The sequence below is a fragment of the Rhodnius prolixus genome, unplaced genomic scaffold (assembly GCF_049639745.1).
Source record: "Rhodnius prolixus isolate KJV_2025 unplaced genomic scaffold, Rpr scaffold_7, whole genome shotgun sequence".
NCBI classification, from domain to species: domain Eukaryota; kingdom Metazoa; phylum Arthropoda; class Insecta; order Hemiptera; family Reduviidae; genus Rhodnius; species Rhodnius prolixus.
In genome coordinates this window covers 2461884-2476856 of record NW_027411582.1, presented here as the reverse complement: position 1 = coordinate 2476856, position 14973 = coordinate 2461884, and the positions used below count along the sequence as shown (strand labels likewise).

Below are 14973 nucleotides of genomic sequence, written 5' to 3'. Positions count from 1 at the left end.
TCTGCCGCAGCTTTCGACCTAGGGGACTAGGTCCATCTTCAGGGCTAGTTTACAAAGTAATATTTTACTTGTTGTTCATTGTTTTTGGTGACTGATTCATAGTTTCAATAGGATGAAAAAATAATTGCCATTTCAGTCGTGATACATTTATTCTGCCGCAGCTTTCGACCTAGGGGACTAGGTCCATCTTCAGGGCTAGTTTACAAAGTAATATTTTACATTACAGGGTTGGTGTGTCTTCTGTATTGTCAGTGTTGCCATTTGTGAACATGAACTTGAACTGCTTTGTAACTGTAGGCGCGCGAACACGCCTACACCCAGATGCTAAGGTGCCCAAGTGGGCGCTGTAAGAAGTAATAGTAAACAAAAAAAAAATAGAGAAAAAGGGGAAGGTACTTACCCTTTGGTGCAAGGAACGATGTGCGTGAGGTATGTTGACAAGACGCCGGAGAAGCGATGAGAGGAAAAGGAAGCTGTGGAGCGGAAGCGGGTGTATATGTTTGTGTAAGTGTGTGTGTGTGTTGAGCTCTGAGAAAGGTAGGCAATATTTGGGCTCAGGCTCAGAGAAGCGTATCGGAAGTGGAAGTGAGGTAAGCGGAAGAGTAAAGAGGAATAGTGCAGTGATGCACTAGATGCGGTTGAGGGAAGATTAATAGTGCAATAGATGCGTGTAGATGCGGATGATGCGGACTGCTAGGTGTCAGCGGCAGTGAAGCGTCGCGGGTTGAGATGCGTTTAGAAGAACAGCAAAAGCAGACAGCAAAAGCGTATGATGCAATGCCTAGCAGGGAACTGCATAGACTGGAATGGTGACCACATGGTCCAAAAGGAAGTAGTGGGGCAAAGGGTCTAGAATATAGACACACAAACAACGGTGAATGGAAATGGAAGCTATAGGTAGTGACGCATTTGGCATAAGAAACGGAAACAGGTTGAGATAGATAGAAAGTTTAAGAGAATAAAACGGTGTAAAATAATAACATAATAATAAGTGATAAGAAATATGTAGAAAGAAGGAAATTAAGGCGGATGTGTACATTAGTATGCGCGCGGCCGTGAGGCTGACTCGCGAGAGTCGGAAGCTAGCCAAACTGGCCGAAGGTCCTCGGTCACGACCTAACAGTAACAGATACATTTGTATCTCTATACAAATAAAGATAATAATAGCAAAATAACACCCTCGGGAATACACAAATTTGCACGAAATACAATCATTTTTTGCGAAGTGGTACTATTTAGCACGATGTACGCATGATACGCGTAATACGCGAAATGGTACGCAGCGAGCCAAATAAAAGGTTGGGAAACGCTGCTCAGTAACGTTCTTAAGTCGGCCATCTTACAATACTTAACGCTTTACAGCCCCCCCTTGTCTTTGCTCCAAATACTGTGCTTTGAATTTCAAATAAGTCAAGTCAGTTTTCTAAAGTTATATTAAAGTTTTGAGACTAGCATGGTATCTCTCATTAAACAGCGTAAGTTACTGTAAAGTAACAAGCACTCCTATTCCCCTTTGGGATGCCCTAAAGTGCACTTAGAAATATACACTTTCTCGTGCTTCAATCCGCTCATTTCCGGTTACTCGAAATCGAACTTTTAAATTACTTTTCGGTGAGAAAACTAAAAAAAAATTAGTAAACTCTTTTTCAGGAAAAAGTAGCTTTTCCAGTGAAGATTTGGAAATTTTTTATTAAGTATTTAGTTCTTATTGATAATTATTTTGGGAAAAACTTTTTGATATAAAAGTCGTAGATTTGTGTGAGTCACAACTGTGACGTTAAAGAAAATCGTGAAAACTGTTTTCAAGGAAACAAACAAAGAAAAACTTCACAAAAATTCAATAAAAAGGAATTTCTGGTTGAACTATTTTTAATAAAACAATATTAGCGTTTAAGCACGTTCCGTCCAATCAAAAATATTAAGTTTAAACTTTCAACAATTTTTTGCGATCCAATAATTTCTCTTAGAAAAATTAAGGAGATGATGGTATTTATTTTTCTGAAGAGAAGTGGATGGCCGAGAAGAAGACTGAAGTGGGAGACAGAGAGAGATGTTGAGAGTATGTCACGAGATGATTAGCGAGGAATCAGAGGTTTCCCAGCATCCCTCCTCTCTGCTCCTCCCTCCCCTGGTTGGTCATCATTTATTCAGGATAGATCGTATTGATTGGCTTTCGGCTTGAATTGCTGCGAGCCATCTGAACTGCCGCGTGCGCCTTAACTCACCATCCCACTGTCTGCTGTATCTCTTAGGCAAATCGGTCTTTTCATTTCTCACTCTACGCCAGCGGGGTCGCCAAACTTTTTTTTTTTTTTTTGATCATGGACGACCCCCCCTATATAATTTTTCAGAAATCTCCATCGGCCCCCCAATAAAAGTAATTTTCAGTTAATTAAAAATAAAACTATCTATTAGGTTGACTGTGTTTTGTACAATTTATTATTTTTTTAAAATATCTTTTATTGTTTGCGACTACAAAGGTTGTTGCAACAAGCAAATGTGATGTAATATAATGTCTTGATTATTAATGAAGATAGGAGAAGGCACCCAGTGGCGACACTCCATTAACGTGAATAGATGCACTATACTGCCTCTTATGAGGAGAGTAGATCGCGCGGGGCCATCTTCTCTTCAATCTCCTTAGAGGATTACCTCTGGTAATGTGGAGGAAGATAGGTGTTCTATGAGAGGGTTAGGATGAGCTCAGCTGTAGAGGAATGAAATTTTTTAAGAAACGAGATTTAGTAAGGTTGGTTAATGAAAGGGATTTTGAGATCATTATGGATGGTGAGGTTAGAAATATAGAATGGAGCGTTAAGTAGTTTTCTGAAGTATTTTTGATTGTAAAGTCTTGGAAGGCGTAGAGAATTGGAACGTTTATTTTATGATTTTAAAAATTTATTAAAGTAATTTTACATTGTGTAACAAATAGTTTTATGAAAAATATCTTGAATGTTGAAATTTAAATACCTTAATATTTATTAAATAATAAGTAAAGTAACTACAGTATTGCTTCTTAATTAATGAGATGGGTGTGCTCCTGGTGTTTCTTTGCAAAGTTCCCTATATTGGATTCGAAATTGTTTTTTTCCTTCGACCCCCCCAAGGCTCAGTCGTGAATTTTTAAAACAGTTCGTTCAATTATTTCTGCGCCCTGAATGCCAAAAATAAAATGCCAAATGTAGGCAGAAATAAGGCCGATAGCGTTGGGCGAGTTCAAGGCCATGTGGGCGGGTACAACAGATCATTCTCTCTCTTTTCTCTCGCTCTCCCTCATTGGCTCTATTTTTAGCGCCTAATTTGCGCCTTAAATCCGGTGCGTGCTTGATTGATCACTTACTCACCGGATTGGCTGGAACTTTTTCTTTCTGATTTAGTGACTTATTCAAGTCATTGGGCTTGAAATTATTAGTGATTTAAAAAAAAATAATCTTGTTCGGAGATTCACCTCTTGACTTCGGCAATGCTCAAGGTTCTGGATTAGGGCGGCGACTCCATAAAAAGAAAAAAAAGAAGAAAACTACAGAAATGTGGTTTGAAACAAAAAAAGGCCGACAATGACAAGAACTTGAGAGAGCAAGTGGTTGAAGTTCCAGAAATTTTGAGTGGTGCTAACTTGACTAGAGTAGTTTTGAAAACATATAAAGGAAGCTGACGTGTGTGTGTCAGTCCTAGATAGAGAACCGTCAAGTTAGGTTCTTGTATTTTTGGGAATATTATTTTTTATTTTTTTGCCATCTAATTTGCACCATTTTGAGGTTTCACTATACCAGGGGGTCGCCAAACTTTTTTTTCGATCGTGGACCCCCCTATATAATTTTTCAGAAATCTCCATCGGCCCCCCCGAATAAAAGTCATTTTCAGTTAATTAAAAATAAAATTATCTATTAGGTTGACTGTGTTTTGTACAATTTATTTTATGATTTTAAACATTTTTATTAAAGTAATTTTACATTGTGTAAAGTAAGTTTTATGAAAAATATCTTGAATGTTGAAATTTAAATACCTTAATATTTATTAAATAATAAGTAAAGTAACTACAGTAATGCTTCTTAATTATATGAGATGGGTTTGCAATGGTGTTTCTTTACAAGGTTCCGCTATATTGGGTCCGCAATTGTTTTTCCTTAGACCTCCTGGCTCAGATAGACCCCTCTACTTTTGTTAAATAGACCCCCGGGGGGTCTATATAGACCACTTTGGCGACCTCTACACTAAACTGAATTATCCATTCATATACAAGATAAATTAATATTGATAGAATTCATACATTCTTTTAGTCCATTCTGACTTAAAGAAAGCCAAAATTCCTCACAATCACAATAAGACTGAGGTTAATAGATTAAGCTTTCCTATAAAATATCATTTAAGTAAAAAAAAAAAATACAGTGGAGTCTTGGTTATCCGTCGTCACCCTATTCCAATTAACCGTCACTGTCCTCAGTATTTAAAAATTTAAAAAAAAAAACCAAAAAATTATTTTAAAAAGAAAACTTTCTTTTGAGATGTTTCCCTTTGTCTTTTAGGTACCATACTCGTGTCCATCATTCGACAGTTTGTGGGGTTTTTTTTCCTAAAAAGATCAACTACAAACAAAACCGCCCACAAAACCGATTAGATGTCGTCGCAGACATTGTATTCATTAATTTTAATACCCAATAGAATGAATTGAATAATGAAAGATAGCTGACCTTTAAGGCTTAAGCGTATAAACGTATAAAATATGTATCCAGTTAATACAAAGTTTTATACACGTTAAACAAAAAGAATCTGGAAATTTGCCTGTTTTTTCCCCCATTATCCTGTCTATTCGACTATCCGTCACGTGTCCCGGTCCCGGTCATGACGGATAACCGAGACTCCACTGTAAGTAGAAAATTAGGCATAAAATAGCTAGGAAAGAAAATTCTATTAAGTCATGTCCTGTGAGGGAAAGTCCTGCGCGGTTTCCTCTCCAGATTTTCCCGTAGGAAATTGGAAGCTGTGATATCTTTAACCAGATTTCTAAATTTAGTTGGTAAATATTTATTTTTAACTGATAGAAATTTAATTTAAATGCAAATAAAGAATTTTTAAAATAAAGTGAACAATATATTCCATTTTCCTGGAATTTAGGCTAGTACTTGGGAAAAACCCTCTGCTAATATATTCTGTCCAGTTTTCCATCATAAAAGCCGCTAAACTCATGGATCGCAATGGGAAATTACACCCACCTACCACGGCCACGTGGGTTTTCAGGTCTGGGAAAAGCGCTTTTCACCCCCTAGTTATTAATAAAATTATAAATAATTTTATGATGTAATAAACGATAATTAAGGGGCTTTGGTTGATGTTAATACAGAAAAATCTGGCAGCACGCGAACTCACGCGACTTAGCGTTTCACGATTGATTGATAAGCAGTTAGCGAGTTTAATTAAAGGAAAGTGGCACGGCTCTCGCCCCCGGGGACGTCCGAAGACCAGGTGGGTGGACAATGTGAGAGCGGATATGAGAAAGATAGGTTTGAGGGCCCACCTGGTGAATGATAGGGTTGAGTGGTCTACCCGCATAGAGCAGGCCATGGACCGTCTCGGTCTGTAGTGCCCATAGAAGAAGAAGAGTTTAATGTGAAAAATTGTTGGTTGCCCGTTGTTTTGAATTGAATTCCGAAAAACGTTGGAACATTCTATCCTGCAAAAATCGCCCAATTTCTCCTCTTAGCCTGGGTAGCGCCCTGTGTATGGACCCTTAAAAGGAGAAACCTAACAAGGAACTCAATTTAACCCGATCTTACTAACCAGGAAGACATGACGTCATAAATCTAGTTTGCACTCATCGGATAGAGATTTCCCCAAACTTGTTGAAAACGGGGGCCAAATCAGTTCCACCCAAGATGATGGAGGCTATCGTTTGAAACAGTGAGTCACGCAAGAAATATGTTTATATTGTTTTCAAGTCGATAGTAACAGTGTTGCCATAATTAGTCCCTTCCGCTCTAAACAAAATCACCATTATTTCGACCAATATGTGACTTTTAAGGTCATCACGGCATGTTACGTAGTTTGACCTTTTTTTTTATTCAATTTACTATTCGATCGATGAATTCCACCATTTTTATCCATAATATTTTTCTAGTTTTTCTTCTTTTTTATGTCGCCATAGTATGGCTTCATTTATTTCTGTATAATTCTTTTTTCTAATATTCTTCCATCTGCAGGATAAAGTGGAGATAAAAACCTCTTGAAAAAAAAGCTCTACTGTGGCTGTGTCATGGACCCGGCCGTGTGTTGTACGTGAATACGTTTACGTAACGGGTTATATTTTTTCTATAAAATATTTTTATTTATATTATTTAAGATGAAATCAAGGAAACAAATCGACGATCGAACACAATCTATGCCTGTACAGTCCGTTGTCGATGTAGAAGCGATTTCATCATCCACTTGCATAATTTCAACTGGCCCCAGCTGCAGATGTACTGGACACCATCGTCGTTGATCCGCTCGGCCGCATCTTTTACGTTCCCGGCACAGCTTGACTCGGTCATATGGTGTTTTATTATTACCATTCGATTGTTCTTGAGAAGCCCTTTCCAACCGTATACGATCTCTGTATTTAGTTTTGACTTTTCGACGCGTATAGGCCGACATTATATATTTTTCATAATATTTTTTTTTTCTAACACCTTATTATATTCACTGTCACTATTTTACCTTAATGTTTTATATATCCAATCGATAGATTGTGACGACAGCTGACGATTAAAACTTAAACGAACATCGTAGCTTCTCCGAGTCAAAAAAGTTACACTAATTGCAAATCTCGATACGCAGCAAAATGATCTCAAAATGGCGGCGCTTCCCCCTCCACCGCGCGCGATACGTCACAGTCCTCGCTTATCGTAATGAATTCTTTGATCCTTTAGCTATCCAGTGGTCTAATTTAGTTTTGGATGTAGACAATAGATTCGAAACTGTTAATGCCAAACTGTATCCCCCGATTTTGTTATCATCATGGTTTTTTGGATTGCCTCCATATGATAGCAAATTTAAAGACGTATTCACGTCAAAACAAAAAAACTGATGAACTAATAGTTGATATGAGTAAGGCCTTCTACAGTTTGATTACACTTGAAAACCAGTTTCCGGAAATTATAACTACTTAAGTTATTTTATTTTTATTTTTTTTTTTTTTCGGCGCATCGACTTCTTGGTCATTAGCGCCCACTTTCTTAGCTCTTCTTATTTCCTTATACTACTGGAGAAGTTATTTTATTATTTATATTTACGAAAATCACAATTCATTTTTTTAAAAAACACGATAACTGCACAATTATTGTGAAAACCGAAAATTGAATAGGTCTCCCTCTAATATGCTTTCCTTTTTTCCCCCCTGTGCCTCCTCAAAGGTGCCTCCTTTGGCTCGCGAGCCAGGTCAGCCAGGAGGTTATCAACTGCTCTCTGTATCTGAGGAGGCACCTTTGAAGGCCAGTACATGCTTCACAAGTTAAGTAAAGTGCATTATTTGATAAATTAAGGAATAAATTTTGATCCTTTACATGAAAGATCCCTTAAATATGTGGCAGGAGGTTTCCAATATTTTTTGGTAATTAAATGCAACTCTCCCAAAATTACCAAATAATTATTAAAACCTTGTTTGTAAGAACAGATATCAAATTAATTTTTAGCCATTTTGTGTATGCTTGAGAACATCTAAAGCTATTAACAATTGATTTTTCTTAGAAAAATCACTCAGAAAACGACTTACTCATATTTCCCCGATATTAAGAAAAATACTTGCTTTACTGCCTTGGCAATATTTTCAGTAGAAAGAGGATGAAAAAAAATACATAAAAATGACCTATCGCGTGCTCTTCTTTCTCTTTGATAACAAGTTAAAAAATTTGAAATATGATTAATAAATATCCAGATTTTGAAATGGCCTAGCACCTTTAATTTTAAAGATATCGAATTGCGGTTTCCGGTTTCTTTCATAACTTTTTATACTCTTTAAAAGTGTTATATGAAAATGGGGGTCAACTGCGAACCCTCACTTTTGGTCGCGCGTCAGCGGGCAGGAATCTAAAATCAAGTCACATATTCTGAAACTAGAGTTGACAGGCAACAAATTTTTCCTCTACCATTTTTTTGCTCAGATCAACCGTTTATGCATGAAATGCATGTGAGCCGTCTTAAAATGAACACCCTGTATATGTAAATTGCAATAAGTGAATGTTCCCTCCATATTGTTTACTTCCTCTGACGTCATCATTGCGTTCCTGTCAAATTCTATGGAATTTGTTTTTTTTTTTTTTTACTAAGAGTTGGAACGTAAGAGAGTCAGCGCTTGAAACAGGAAGTGGCAGGTGTTTCTTTTTTGTTTCCAAAACAAGTTATACAATGGCGGCTACAGGAAACCACTTACACCAGTGTGTGTGTGTCCTGTGAATTGTTGGAACACGCATCTTTTCTTTGGATACGTGATCAATGTGAAAAATCAATGATAAACATTTGACGTGGAAAAAGAATAAAAAGAAAAGTTGCGCTTAGAAAGATTGCTTTTCCTTTAGATCCCAGTTGTATGTTATATCGAGTATAATATAGTTGGTACCAAAGTTTTATATATCTGAACGATATATATATATATATATATATAGAGAGAGAGAGAGAGACAGAGAGAGACCAGGCCAGCCAACATACGAAAGGAAATCACACACACACAAAAAAGACCCTCTTTCTTTCATTCACAGTCTCTTACTGGCTAACTATAGAGTATAACACCAGAAAATAGAGTTAGAAAACAGTGATACAGTTGGCACCGGAACGTATATGTGTCCCTGGCTGTTACTTCCTCTATTGTCTGGGGGATATATCTCCCCCTCCACACCCCAAACTCCAGCTTTCAGAAATTTTTCTCTTTTTGCTATCCTCTGACTAAAAAGAGAGCAGCGCTTTCAATGCTTTCGTGTGTCTTTTTGGCACTTTCCATGCATTCTCTTCTGTAGTAAGAGAAGGTGGTTGTGTTTGTGCTGATTTTCCGCGAGAAGTTTACGCACAGGAAGTGTCCCTGTTGAGAGATCCTCCCTGAGGCCGGAAACGGTCTCTCACTTCCTCCCGCAATCTCTCTGAGAGTACGCACTTTAACTGTTTAGAGGTAGGATGATGATTACCTCTAAAAAGTCTTTAAGATTAAGATTCTAATAGGGCGGCCCTTAAGGCCTACGCCTTCTCGGATAGTCAGGCTGCTCTACGGGTAATTACTCGTAGTTCCTATCAGGTTAACTCAAAACTGGTTTGGGACTGCCTTGAGGCCGCCCTAGTCTAATCTAATCTAATCTAAGGCCTACGCCACTGCGACCCCTTTGGATCTATTGTGGCTCCCTTCACTCTAAAGCTCACCCTCCAGTTCTGTCCTTTTGATCAGACTCTTAATTCTGTGCAGAGCGACTCTCGGCTAAAGCTCCTCAGGCCTTGGTTTTTCCTCCCCCGAGAAATAACATCCTTAACCCAGACAAGCCCCTCACACTGACACAACACGTGCAGTGCCGTAGCTCCAGGTCTTAAACTCCAGGCCACTGTTTGTTGAAAACTCCTAAATTTAATAAATTGCTTCATTTTACTTGCGCGATTGTTCCCTTAGGAAGAGATTTGTTGAATTAATGACCTTCAAAAGTCGTGCGAGTGTGCTCCACAGGTTTTCCTTTTGACTAAACCAGCGAAGAATACAACTTAAGGGACCAGTGGGTGTGTTGCATGCAATACCTGGAGCAGTTAGTAACAAATTCCAGGAAAAAGACCGGTGTGTTTCTCTTGAGAAAGTTTTAAATGATAAAATTAAACAGAAGATAATGAGCGCTTGAGTTTTATTATCGCTTAACGTTAACTTTATTTTCCCCTCAGTGAAAATTATTCTAGAGGAAAACAGAGAGATCGCCATAATTGTGGTTTAGGCTAACTTTCCTCACTTTATACCAGTTTCTAGAAAAGCTCATCTCAACTTATACAAGTTTTCCTCAATCAAATATTCCAGCTAACCGCAAAGGCCTTTCAATTTCAGTTTGTAGAGAGGGGGGGAACCAAAAGCTGGTAAAGGGGCAGTCGCGAAAGGCGGCCCCCATCCCGTTAGTGGAGTCTGCAACCTGGTTATAATCTGTACTCGATACCAAGGCAAGACCTTGAGTTATGGCAGAACTGAACAATTTACTTCTCTAACAAAACTAACAACCACATGTATATAACCTCCAACTTCCGTTTTAGCACGCTTTACAACCGGTTACGGTTTTGCAGGCCCCGCCCCCCCATCTCTGCCAGTAGCATACAACTTAAATTTAGCTGATTAGAAGTAAGGAGAATTTCCATACAAGAAAGGGTGTAGTTAGTGGTTTTGCGAAATGTGGATTTGCAATCAGAAGAAACGCCAGTTTGTAGCCCACGCGCCATAACTTCTTATTGGCTGGTTAAGCGCTTCCGGGCACAAATCCACAACACCTAATTAGGTGTGGTTTGGACGTTAAGGCCCCCCCCCCATTTGAGAAAAGACGATTCATTTTGCTTTCCATCCCCCATTGTAGCTTCACTAAGTTTGAACTAAAGCAGAGGTCGCCAAAGTGGTCTATATAGACCCCCAGGGGGTCTATTTAACAAAAGTAGAGGGGTCTATCTGAGCCATGATGTCGAAGGAAAAACAATTTCGATCCCAATATAGCGGAACCTTGCAAATAAACACCAGGAACACGTCGTTACTTTACTTATTATTTAGTATAATATTAAGGTATTTAAATTTCAACATTCAAGATATCTTTCATAAAACTATTTGTTACACAATGTAAAATTATTCAATAAAAATGTTTAAAATCACAAAAATAAATTGTACAAAACACAGTCAACCTAATAGATAGTTTTATTTTTAATTAACTGAAAATTACTTTTATTTAGGGGGGGCCGATGGAGATTTCTGAAAAATTATACAGGGGGGGGTCCATGATAAAAAAAAAATAAAGTTTGGCGGCCCCCTGAACTAAATCTTTTCTGCTTGCAGATTATACAGACTGAAACCTTGTGTTTTGTTCTCTTGTATCTCAGGACTCAGGAATATATCGAAAACTTGAAATCGATAATTGTATTCGATCGCAACACTTTTTCCATTAAATAAGAGAAAATAGAAAATTTTTTTTGCAGATTTTTCTTGTAAGGAATAATAAAGCAGGATGGGTGTGGCGAACCGGATTTACAGGCTGAGAAACAAGCGGATATGGCTGTTAGGTTGGTAAGCATGAACAAGATGGCCGCCCTGCTACCTTGCGCCTTGTGTTTTTTTTCCGCAGCTTCAGGATCTTGACTAAGTACGTCGCCTAAAAGACAATACGCCTTTGTAAATGGATTACCACCTCTACCCTACTGCTTCCTTCCGTTACCCCGAGATCTCCGAGTGCTGATAGTCCTCCTCTTTCCCTTAATACAGAACCTTTCCACAAAAAGTTTAGCCAGGAGTAAAGTAGCCTCTCCATTGGTGGCCGTAAACAAAACACCGGAAGGTTCCCTATTAAAATGTTAATTCAAAGACTTTTCGATTATATTTCTAACTCTAAAAAAGTAAATTTAGCGTGAACACTCTCTCAGACGACTTCCTGTCAAAATTAATTCTACAGGTTCTAACCTGTTTTTCTAAATCTGAAGTTTTGAAACTCATTTACTTTTATTAAAGGTTATTAACCTTTTACAGTATTCTAGTTCTCTAAGGCGCCACGGTAGTCGAGCGGTTATAGGCTAGACCCGCAATGCTAAGATGTATTGCGGTACTAGTCTAGTTCTTGTATTTTATTTAATGTTTAATATTAGAAATTTACAGTAAAGCATGTCAGGCGGTTATAGGCTAGACCCGCATTGCTAAGATGTATTGTTGGTTTAGTGGGTTCGATTCCCTATCTCTAAGTATTGGATTTTATTTAATGGTTAATATGAGAAATTTATAGTAAAGTATGTTAGGCGGTTATAGACTAGACCCGCATTGCTAAGATGTATTGTTGGTTTAGTGGGTTCGATTCCCTATCTCTAAGTCTTGAATTTTATTTAATGGTTAATATGAGAAATTTATAGTAAAGTACGTTAGGCGGTTATAGGCTAGACCCGCAATGCTAAGATGTATTGTTGGTTTAGTAGGTTCGATTCCCTATCTCTAAGTCTTGAATTTTATTTAATGGTTAATATGAGAAATTTATAGTAAAGTACGTTAGGCGGTTATAGGCTAGACCCGCAATGCTAAGATGTATTGTTGGTTTAGTAGGTTCGATTCCCTATCTCTAAGTCTTGGATTTTATTTAATGGTTAATATGAGGAATTTACAATAAAATATGTTAGGCGATTATATGCTAGACCCGCAAAGCTAAGATGTATTGTTGGTTAGTGGGTTCGATTCTCTATCTCTAAGTCTTGGATTTTATTTAATGGTTAATATGAGAACTTTATAGTAAAGTATGTTAGGCGGTTATAGACTAGACCCGCATTGCTAAGATGTATTGTTGGTTTAGTGGGATCGATTCCCTATCTCAAAGTCTTGGATTTTATTTACTGGTTAATATGAGAAATTTACAGTAAAGTATGTTAGGCGGTTATAGGCTAGACCCGCAAAGCTAAGATGTATTGTTGGTTAGTGGGTTCGATTCTCTATCTCTAAGTCTTGGATTTTATTTAATGGTTAATATGAGAACTTTATAGTAAAGTATGTTAGGCGGTTATAGACTAGACCCGCATTGCTAAGATGTATTGTTGGTTTAGTGGGTTCGATTCCCTATCTCAAAGTCTTGGATTTTATTTACTGGTTAATATGAGAAATTTACAGTAAAGTATGTTAGGCGGTTATAGGCTAGACCCGCAAAGCTAAGATGTATTGTTGGTTAGTAGGTTCATTGTTTACTTTAAGTTTACATTCTTTATGCTATTTATTTTAAATTTAAATTTTTGTTATTTATTTATTTACTATATTTGCCTCTTTAAACATTCCAGATTTTTAACTTAAGTTTGTTGATTCGAAGTAAGTCGTGCATCGTGTTATGGTCCTAACTAACGCTATAAACTTCTCGCCAGACTGCTTGAACGATTTCAACGATTTTTTGTTTTAAAGATTAATCATGTATTCTGTGAACTCTTCTATAACGGTTTATATAAAATTAAATACAGATAATAAATTCACTCACTCACAGGTAAACACCAATCTTTTTTGGAATTCAGGGAGCCACAAAATGTGTATTAACTTCCGCTGGCAATTTTTAACACGATCACAATACTGGCTCTCCTGTGTTTCCGGAATTTTTTTTTGTGGGGAGGAGATAAATTTGAAACCAAATTTGATGTTTCAAAGATGGGCTCCATCATTTCTCCTGAATCCATCATTACAATATCTTGCCCATTGATAAGGTTTTAGTCATTTAGGATAGCATGGCAATCTCAATATCATTATATACGTATGAACACGCGCACAGACGGGGCCGTATTTAGAGATAATGGCCCCTGCCGGGAGTGGGGCTAATGGCTTTATAACTGAGCCCCATATTAATAGAGGGGCACCGCCCCTGATAGTGGGGAAATTGAAAAAAAAAAATATCGCGATATTTGCCCCAGATCGTTAACATGGATGGAATTCTTCAGATTTCCCCCTGCCCTCCTCGCCGCGCTTCCTGTTCTTGAGAATGATCTTTAATTAAGTTTCATTCATAATTTTAGGGCCATTAACAGAGCAGCTATTTGTTAATTATGATTAAAAGTGCACCAGTATTCTTTGAATGGTTCATTTCTATGAATAGCTCCGAGGGAGTTGGACGTGCAGATATTTTTCATTTCCTGTTTACCCTCTCTTATACGAATTAAAAAAAAAGAAAATCCCTCTTTTTTGTGATTAAGTGGGCGGTAAAAAACGTTGGACAAGGAGTAATCGTTCAAAAAAAAGTCAACTTTAACTTTAACTTTAAAATTTGGTGCCACCAAGGGACTCGAAAGTAATGTTTGTTCCCTGTAACCAGAAGTATCCTTTAGTGACTCTCACTACCGGAAAGGAAAGTGGTCTTTTATTCACAGTTTCCACCGGAAATATCTGTTTTCCAGAAGAAGTAGTTTTTGAGAAACCGTGTTTTAAATGAAAATTAAAAGTAATAAAATTCATTTAGTGAAGTGGTACTTGCGGTTGATGGTTGCAGACAGGTTTCCGGTGTAGGGTGCAACGTAAACTATCAGCTTCCTGTAAATTTCCTCACAAAAAAAAATTTCTAAAATACCACTTTTTGTCGAACTCAGAAGACCCCCCCATCAAAATGTTGAAAATCTTCTTGTTGAATTTCGACATCAAAACATTTAACATGATCTTGCATTTCATTACGTAGCCAGTACGGTAAAGGTAAATAAAAATATTTTAACTGTAGGCTACCGTTAACTGCCGACGAGACTGCCACTGAGATAGATCTCTGTACACAGACCATAAAACCACATGAATGGTTGGCTATAATTCAAGGTGGTGGTCGAAGAAAATTACCAGAGTGGTTTGCTAGCTGGGTCCATATCCTTGACCTGACCTCTAAATTTACCGCACACATACACACAATCAAGCAATTAAGTACACCTTTTAATTAACTACATCTCACACACAAATCTTGTATCCTATTGGTTTTGCCACTGCCTTTTGCGGATTCTACGCACATATTGCTATCCTTGCGGGTCGATTTGATTGGGTCTTTTATTTTTTTTTTACCCCCTATCGGATCAAATGACTTCCGCTGACGTTTAAAAAGGGAAAACGGAAAAGCTCCAACCACTTTGTCTTACTGCTGAATAGGCTTTTCCTGAAGGAGTTTGCCTCTAAAGTGCAATTTCCGTTTATTGTACCTTTTTTCTTTAAACAGATGTAAAAATTATATGTTCTGTAATGAAAATTTGTAGCCAAAATTACGAGTAAGGTTAAAAACCGAATGTTTCAGGGCATTGGCCGAATGGTTATATTTGGGTTAT

General features: G+C 37.6%; 1 protein-coding gene and 1 long non-coding RNA gene across 2 annotated transcripts in view; one reads left to right on the top strand and one right to left on the bottom strand.

The window, feature by feature from the left end:
* Window positions 1-1971, bottom strand: part of LOC141446723 (uncharacterized) — a 46874-nt gene extending 44903 nt beyond the window's left edge. Inside the window, exon 1 of the long non-coding RNA XR_012453844.1 lies at window positions 401-1971. This is a non-coding gene — a long non-coding RNA (uncharacterized lncRNA). The remainder of the gene's footprint in view (window positions 1-400) is intronic.
* Octbeta1R (Octopamine beta1 receptor) overlaps window positions 1-14973 on the top strand; it is a 210872-nt gene that overhangs the window by 51707 nt on the left and 144192 nt on the right. The gene's annotated exons all lie outside the window — the stretch shown is intronic.